At 36.1% G+C, this 9317-nt stretch overlaps 1 long non-coding RNA gene across 1 annotated transcript in view; it reads left to right on the top strand.

Moving 5' to 3' along the window:
* Window positions 1–1564: 1564 nt before the first annotated feature.
* The window catches only part of LOC120246810, a 34133-nt gene continuing 26380 nt past the window's right edge, over window positions 1565–9317 (top strand). Inside the window, exon 1 of the long non-coding RNA XR_005532155.1 lies at window positions 1565–1657. This is a non-coding gene — a long non-coding RNA (uncharacterized LOC120246810). The remainder of the gene's footprint in view (window positions 1658–9317) is intronic.

Genomic DNA, 9317 nt, shown 5'->3' with positions numbered 1-9317 from the left:
TGAGAGTTGGCTACTAGTTCTTTGTTTCGGTGGTAGCCACCAATATAGAAAACTTGAAAGCCCCGAAGGTTTTAGCAGCCATTCTGATTTTCCACATCAGGGTCATTGTAATACCCGGGAACTCTTGGAGACGTGCTGGGTAGGACAGCAAGAGTTACATGACCCACAGATTTGCGGCTTGGCTATGGCTACAGAATAGAATAGTCCCTGAGAGAGACAGTGGTTTTACCTGGGAGGAGCCTTCTTTCATTCCCTCTCCTAACCTTCAAGTTACTAAAACAAAAACCTTGGTTTCTTACATCTCCAACCAAGAGATATAAGAAAATATTATCTCTTGGTTAATAGAGATTGGCTGCTTTGATTAAATTCTAAGCAGGTTTGAACAAAACATGACATAATTTCTAACCTGTGGATGGCTGTATATAACCATACTGACAGTTCGCAATGCTACACAAATATATTCGATACTAGGTAGGTACTGTTTCATTACTGCTACTTTTAATGAAACTAGTTATTTTTCACTTGCCTAGTTTCGTAAGCAATACCTCTTTCTAGACAAATTCTGGCTGTGATCAGCAGTCAGAAACATAGAAGAACTATAATTTTATATACTCTTTTCCTACCCTCTTCACCCACATCCTACATCCCTTCTCATTTTTTTCTTTTGGACATAAAGCAATTATATAACCACCACCTATGTGTCTAATTTGATAAACATAGGAAAAGAGGAGAAATAAAATTATAATCTGGCTATTAAGAGAAGTAGTACCTTTTATACCTCCACATTGACTGAGACTACAAGGGGAATATTGTCATTAAGACTTAAATTAACTAGTGTGTGTGTGCATGCAGTGTATAAATTTTATATATTTGAATTACTTTTAACAATGTCTTAATTTATTTTGAAGTGGCAAATTACAGTGGTTGGTAAGAGGTGGAAATTCTTTCCATAAGCAACTTATTGGAAAACATTATGTCAGATCACTGTCATGAATCCTTATATCTGAAAATAAAATTCACTACAAACATTTCTGGTGGGAGCAGGGTGGGGGGTGAGCTCTGATGGGGATGCTGACTCTCAGTTGCAGTCAACATAGTCTTTTCTCACGTACTCAACAGCAAGACAACTGCTGACATTTCTCAGTTTCCAATTAACTCAAATGTATCTTCCTTGAAGATAAAAATACTTCTTTCCAAAAACTGCTTTTCAAATATTTGATAAAATTTCTGTGGGTAAGCAAACATTACATGGGATGAGATAGAGTGAGAAAAACAATTAGTCACAAAATGCCACGAATTGAGATTGGAACTCTAACAAATCATTCGCATTATAGTTCAGGTAGCTTAAAACCCACACAATACTTTTCACGACATGAAGCTGTCTAATTTAGACATTCGTGTTTGCAAAATCGGGCAGAGGTGAAGGTGTGATTAAAATTAGCAAGTTAGAATTTAATTTATGGACATTTCAGGAAAAATGTTTTTTAAATATTTTTGCTTCCAACTACTTAATTTACATATCTTCTCAATTCTATTTACATATCTTCTCAATGCTAAGAATGACAATATGGAAGAAATGAAGTTTCAGTGGTCTAACAATTGAGAAATGTGGATTCTAGTGCTGAATGTGACACCAGCAGTCTAACAGGGTAAAGAGGTAAGAACCTTGAATCTTCTTTTTCTCATCAGGACAATATGAAAGTTGGATGTGATGGCCTCTAAAGTCATTGGAGACTTTGATTCATTAACTCCAGGTGTAAGACCAGGAATGTCATTTTTAAAAAAGTACTTCCAAGTAGCTAAATCTGGGCCCATTGGTCAAATTTTTTTCTCTTTCCCATATTTGATAAGTTATGATCTGAATTTTTGAGAAAGTAAAGGCTCTATACTACAGACGGAATTTTATACCGCCCAAATTCATATGTTGAACCTTAAGTCCAATGTCACTTTTTGGAAATAATGCTTCTTAGGAGGAATTAAGGTTCATTGAGGTTTAGAGATGGGGTACTGATAAGGCTGGTACCTTTATAAAAAGGAAGAAGAGACACTAGAACTCTTTCTCTCCACCATGAGAACCCAGCAAGAAGCCTGCTCTTTGAGAGCTCTCATCAGGAACTGAGTTGGCTGGCATCTTCAGCTTGAAATTCCCAGCCTCTACAATTAACTTCTGTTGTTTAAAACTATGATACTTCCTGTAGCAGCCCTAGTTAATTAGTACACTCAGCAAGTATTTGACAGATGATAGGAGTGAGAGAGGCTGAAACTGTAACAAAGAACCCTCAGATCTCAGAGGCTTAACACAATAAAGTGGATTATTTACTTGCGTAATATCCCAAGGGATGGAAGGATGAAATGTTCCGTTCAGTTATTCAAGGACCCCAAACCCTTTGGTATGATGCCATCATCCTTGACAAATTTCCTTCCTGGTCATAGCAAAAGGGTGGCCTTTTTGTTTTAATTGTTCAAGTCTGGAAGTGACACACATCATGTTCACCAGTATACAATTGGACAACAAGAGCTAAATGGCCCAACTCAACCTAGATACAGAAAACTGAGAAATGTAGTTTTTCTCTGTTTCTAGGGAAAAATAAAATGATTCAGTAAATATTTACAATTTTATCTGCCTTGGAATGGATACACGAAAAGCTTACCCATTTTTTTTTTCTAAATAGAACAAAAACACAAGCATTAAGGTAACATTACTAAACCTATTTGAAAAACTTCTCAGATTGCCTTATATTCTAATTTAATCTATTTTGGCTCTCGTAGATATTTCTCCTAGGACATAGAGTGTCAGATGGATACTAATTTTGATTAAGTTATAGTATCCTTTTCCTCCGTAGTAGGCAGACTATTGCTCCCCCCCCCACAAAGATATTCACATCCTTATCACTAGAACCTATAAATATGTCACCTTACATGGCAAAAGGAAAATAAACTTTAACATGAAATGAAGATTATACTGGGTTATGTGAGTGAGTCCAGTGCAATCACATGGGCTCTTAAAGTAGGAGACAGAATAGTTGGTCAGAGAGATGGAGGAGGAGAGTAACAGAGAAGATTCAGTGAATAAGAGGAAGTCAACTCACCATTACTGGCTTTAAAGAACGTGGAAGGAGCCATAAGCCCAGGTATAAAGGCAACTTCTGAGAAGCTGGAAATCACCTTTAATTGACAGCCAACAAGGAAATCGGGACCTAGGTCCTACACATGCAAGAAACTTAATTCTGCCAATAACCTGAAAAGCCAAGAAAATGGACTATCTCCTAGAGCCTCCAGAAAGAAACAGCCCCCCTGACATCTTGATTTTCACCCAATAAGACCCATGCTAAACTTCTAACCTATATAACAATAAGACAGTAAATGTGTGTTGATTTGAACTGCCTAAGTTTATGGTAATTTGTTATGGCTGTAATAGAAAACAAACACACTCCCTCAGCATACATATTCCTTTTCTTCTTGTCAACTAACAAGCATCAAGGTTCCTGCAGTTCTAGGAAAAAAGAAAATAAAACACTGAAAATCTTTGCCACAGTAAATTATTAATAACATCATGCTATGAATGTCATGATAGTATGTGTATTTTAAAATGAAACTTCCTAGAAATGATAAAGCACATCCAAAATAAAAATTATGGTCACAATTATGATCAGACTCATTTATGGTCAAATATTTTTATAAAAGCTAGGTGGGGCTACCTTCTCACTAGTTCTCCAACTATATTTCTATAAGAATGTCTATACTTTGAGCATAGGACTAATAGAAGCATGCATTCTAAAAAGATACATTTAACACCTAGGTTAGAATGAGAAATAAGAGTAGAAAATGTGAAAATGATCACATGTCAGAAGTAATTGAGAGGATGTGAGGTCTCAGGGAAAGAATGGGATAGGGTATCTATATTCAATTTTTTTCCCTATTACTTCAGAAGTTGTATTTGAGAGGTACATATAAAATGAATTAATGATAAGATTTATGAGAATAATATTTGCCTATATGTGTTAGCACAGCTTTCCCCAGACATATCTGTCTTCAGATTGTCATGTGACTCTCCTTTCTACTCAGATAGATTTTAGGATATTTGATATTATGTCCCAGAAAAAGGGTGATAGGGGATAAGCTAAAAATGGAGATTCAAGGGCTCAGCTTTTGGGCATCAAATAAGATTTTAAGAAATGTGGAAAAGATACTAATTTTGAGCAAAAGCTTCTGAACTTCAAAAGCACTGATTTAGCAGTATCAAGATCCAAACCTACAAGAGATTCACAGCCTGGAAAGGCTGAAGGAGATTAGAAAAACACACATGGGTTCCAAGAGTACAAATAATTTTAAGAACTGGAGAAGAAAATAAATGATGAGATGAGATGTAAAGCAAAGACTCCTGGGTTTAGGATGAAGGAGCAAAGAGGGCAGAATGAATCACCATACAGAGGCATCCCCGCCTTTTAAACAAATGTGGGCCATTCGATGCCCTTCTGAGAGCATGTGGGAATAGATTCAACATCCACTATTTTCTAGTCTTCATGTAATTAAGCATTAGAACCCACCTATTGCAAAGAGTTTTGATAATCTGCCTCCGTTTTGGCATCTACTCTCTGTCATGAAAAACAATAATCTTATTTCTCATTGACCATCTAAGAGGGATTATGCTTATGTGAGAAACTTTATTTTTTTCCAACATCATTCAACTTGTATTTCATATATTTTATAAGCCCATCACAAAGACACGTCCAACAGTTAGGATAATCCAGTAATGGAAAGTGAAAAGCCATGGAATGCCTTGGTATTAGACATCTCTTAGTAGGAGCTAGATATAATATAAAAGATGCCATGTGGGGTGATACCAAGAATTTATCTGTGTTTCACAATGTTTGGTGGAATGCCAGCACTTCTCAAGTTATTGAAATGTGCCCTATTTAAAATGAGTATAATAATTATATGCATTTGAGAAATACTCAGTTATTGTAGGATTTTACAAAACCTTTGATATCCTAATATATTCTGTAAATCTTTGGAAGAGAAAAGCAGTACACAGAATGTCCAAAACTTAATTAATCATAGAAACTCTTTGATTTACTCTTTATTTTTAGAAAAATATCTATTCTTAACCTGCAGACATTATTATTTTTTTAACAGCCAGGAAATTGTGGACCAAATGGCCACTAAGTTCCACTAAGCTCTGAGATTCCCTGATTCTTTGGTCATACATTTTTCTTGAGCTTAAGAAAACAAAAGTGGGGCACCTGGGTGGCTCAGTCCGTTAAGCGTCCGACTTCAGCTAAGGTCATGATCTCATGGCTTGTGGGTTCGAGCCCCACGTAGGACTCTGTGCTGACAGCCAGCTCAGAGCCTGGAGCCTGTTTCAGATTCTGTGTCTCCCTCTCTCTCTGACTCTCCTCTGCTCACGCGGTCTCTCTCTCTCAGAAATAAAGATAACATTAAAAAAATTTTTAAAGAAAAAAGGGAATGAAACATATCAGAGTAGCATAGATAACTCAGAAAAATACATTCGAATATATAAGATTTTAATATATCAAAGCTGGAAATTCAAAAGAAGGAAATTCAATTTATACTGCCTAACAATTTCATTGGCTCTGTAGGAGAAAAATCAGTTTGCTTTATAGAACATAGTAGTTGGAGTAAAGAATAAACTACTGTAACAAACAGTCCCACTACTCCAACAAAAATAAAACAATCAGTTAAGGAATCAAGGACTCACAATTTTCCCATTGTCTGTCTCCTGGAATTTGTTCTTATTTGATTGGACAAAGCTTGGAGTATTAATATTCTTACATTCCTATCTGCTAGTTCATGGAAAGGGAGAAGGACACACATGAGGAAGAATGCATTCACAGACACAGGGAGTTTGGATATGGGACCCATCACCTCTACCCATCATCCATTGGTAATGACTTAGTCACATGGACAAAGCTGATGCAAAGCACACTTAGAAATGGATTCTCTAGTTGAAAAGCTATGTGTTTTCTACAATTATGCACACATATGGGTGGATATGGGTATACAAATAGCAGTTTCCAACACACACATATCAAAATATTTTTAAGTAGTCCAAAGAATTAGCAACACACACACACACACACACACACACACTTTTAAATTCTTTTTAAAAAAATTTAAAAACATTTATTTATTATTGAGAGACAGAGCATGAGCTGGGGAGGGGCAGAAAGAGAGGGAGACACAGAATCCAAAGGAGGCTCCAGGCTCTGAGCTGTCAGCACAGAGCCCTACACAGTACTCGAACTCACAAACCGTGAGATCATAACCTGAGCTGTAGTGGGACGCTTAACAGACTGAGCCACCCAGGTGCCCCACACATTTTTAAAATTAGAAAAAATATGTGATGATCAACCTGATCTTTAAATGGGGGGGGGGAGGGGAGGAAAGGACAATTTTTCAGTATAAAAGTAATGAAACATTGCAAATGAGAGCATTATTTTTTTAGAATTCCTTAATGCTCTAATATATTTTTGGTTATTCTTCATTCTTGTTCCTAAATTTATTTTTCTTTTCTTATTTATTTAATACTATGATAAAGTAAAATCTTTACTTCTAAATATTTGCTAACATATTTTTTGTCAATTATGTGATTGATATGTCTTTTCAGAAATATACATAAAACCATACATTTTCTTTTCAAGACATAAACATTCTCTATGTACTCCTTAAATTGAATTTGCTAATATTTTCATTCAATTTGTCTATCTTTCTCTGTTTTGTTTCTTGTTATGCCTGATAATTCTGAAAGAGGTGTTTTTAAAACTACCAATATAATAATATTTTATGATGATATAAAAATTGATGACATTCTTTTTCTATTTAGTAGGGTCAACTCGAGAAACAGAAACCGTGTCAGGTATTTCAAGTTGGGCAAGATTGAATAAGACTAATTGGGTAGCGACACAACTATCAGAAAGAACAAAAGTCGGGTCATCGCTAATAACCTCTCAGCCGGTTGCTGGTTCACAGAAGCTTGAGAAAATTCACTAACTTCACCAAACCCTTAGTATTGACCATAGATTCCTCCAGGACTAAAGCAGGTGTTTCATAAGAAAGTGTAGAAAGGCCACGGAAATTCTCATGCTTTTAAAGCTGAACAGAAACAATGTGACTTCAACTTCCTTCTTCCTTTCAAACCTTTTCTGTTTCTTGGAAGGAAAGTCTCTGACGACTGCCTCTGCAAGTCAGAGGAGATCCTAAAGGAAAGAGAATTTTGGAGAGTTATAAATAAATAGGGAACCTGTCACATTGTGACTGCATTTCTATTAGTTTTAAAACCTATTTAGTTGCTATGTGGTTTTAGACATACAGTTTTAAATATATTTTATATTCTTCAGAAATTCTTCTCTGATTATGGCATCGTTTTCTCTTCATTCTCTTTGGAGCATTTAACCATAGATTTAGTCTCATGTGATTTTAACATGATCATCTTGAATTCCTCTTCCTTCCTTCCATCCTTTTTTTGCATTTGCCTAGGATCTCTTTGGATACCTACTTTAAAAAGAATTTTTGTTTTGAAAAAGCTTCACATTTACACAAGAGTTGCAAAGATAGAAGAGAGTTCATGTATATCCTTTCCCAGATTCCCATAATGTCAATATATTATGGATTATGGCATATTTAATGAAACTAAAAAAAATTAACACTGTCACAGTACTTAACTAAACTAGAATCTTTATTTGGATTTTATCACTTTTCCATCACATATCCTCTTTATATTCCAAGATCCAATCCAGGTTACCATGCTACACTTAATTATTAGGTGTCCTCATAGACCAATGAAATAGAAGAGAGAACCCAGAATTAGACCCACAAATGTATGGTCAACTAATCTTTGATAAAGCAAGAAAGAATATCCAATGGAAAAACGAGTCTCTTTAACAAATGGTGCTGGGAGAACTGGACAGCAAAATGCAGAAGAATGAAACTAGACCACTTTCTCACACCATACCCAAAAATAAATTCAAAATGTATGAAGAAACTGAATGTGAGACAGGAAACCATCAAAACCCTACAGGAGAAAGCAGGAAACAAACTCCTTGACTTCAACTGTATCAATTTCTTACTTGACACATCCCCACAAAGGCAAAGGAATCAAGAGCAAAAATGAACTATTGGGACCTCATCAATATAAAAATCTTCTGCATGGAAAAGGAAACAATCAAGAGAACTAATAGGCAACAGACGGAATGGGAAAAGATAGTTACAAATGACCGATCAGATAAAGGGATAGTATCCAAAATCTATAAGGACCAAACTTCACACCTGAAAAACAAATAACACAGTGAAGAAATGGGCAGAAGCCATGAACAGACACTTCTTCAAAGAAAACATCCAGATGGCCAACAGACACAGGAAACGATGCTCAGTGTCACTCATCATCAGATAAATGCAAATCAAAACCACACTGAGATACCACCTCACACCAGTGAGAGTGGCTAAAATGAACAAATCAGTAGACTATAGATGCCTGTGAGGATATGGAGCAACAGGAACCCTCTTGCACTGTTGGTGGGAATGCAAACTGGTGCAGCCTCTCTGGAAAACAGTGTGGAGGTTCCTTAAAAAATTAACAATAGAACTACACTATTACCTAGCAATAGCACTGGTAGGAATTTACCCAAGAGATACAGGAATGCTAATGCATAGAGGCACGTGTACCCCAATGTTCATAACAGCACTCTCAACAATACCCAAATTATGGAAAGTGTCTAAATGTCCATCAACTGATGAATGGATAAAGATGTGGTTTATATATACAATGGAATACTACATGGCAATGTGGAAGAATGAAATCTGGCCATTTGCAGCAACACGGGTGGAACTGGAGGGTATTATGTTAAGTGAAATAAGTCAGACCAAGAAAGGCAGACACCATATGTTTTCACTCATATGTGGATCTTGAGAAACTTAGCAGAGACCATGGGGAAAGGGAAGCGGAGAAAAAAAGTTACAGAGAGGGAGGGAGGTAAACCAGAAGATACTCTTAAATACTGAGAACAGACTGAGGGTTGATGAGGGGAGGGTGGAGTAGAGGGGAAAGTCGGTGAGGGGCATTGAGGAGGGCACTTTTTTGGGATGAGCACTGGGTGTTGTATGAAAAATAATTTGACAATAAATTATATTTTAAAAAATAAATTAAAATTCTGTTATTTTAAGAAGTATAAAAAATTATCAGGTATCTTTACTCTCCAATCTGTGACATGTTTCCAGTTTTTCCATGTCATTTATGACCTTGCAACTTTTGAGGAGTACTGGTCAGGCATTTTTAAAATGTCCCTCAATTTTTGTTTGTC

The sequence above is a fragment of the Hyaena hyaena genome, unplaced genomic scaffold, assembly GCF_003009895.1.
Source record: "Hyaena hyaena isolate Hyena2069 unplaced genomic scaffold, ASM300989v1 scaffold_488, whole genome shotgun sequence".
In the NCBI taxonomy this organism is placed as follows: domain Eukaryota; kingdom Metazoa; phylum Chordata; class Mammalia; order Carnivora; family Hyaenidae; genus Hyaena; species Hyaena hyaena.
The sequence above is the reverse complement of the archived record's forward strand: the minus strand, read 5'-3'. Positions and strand labels throughout refer to the sequence as shown.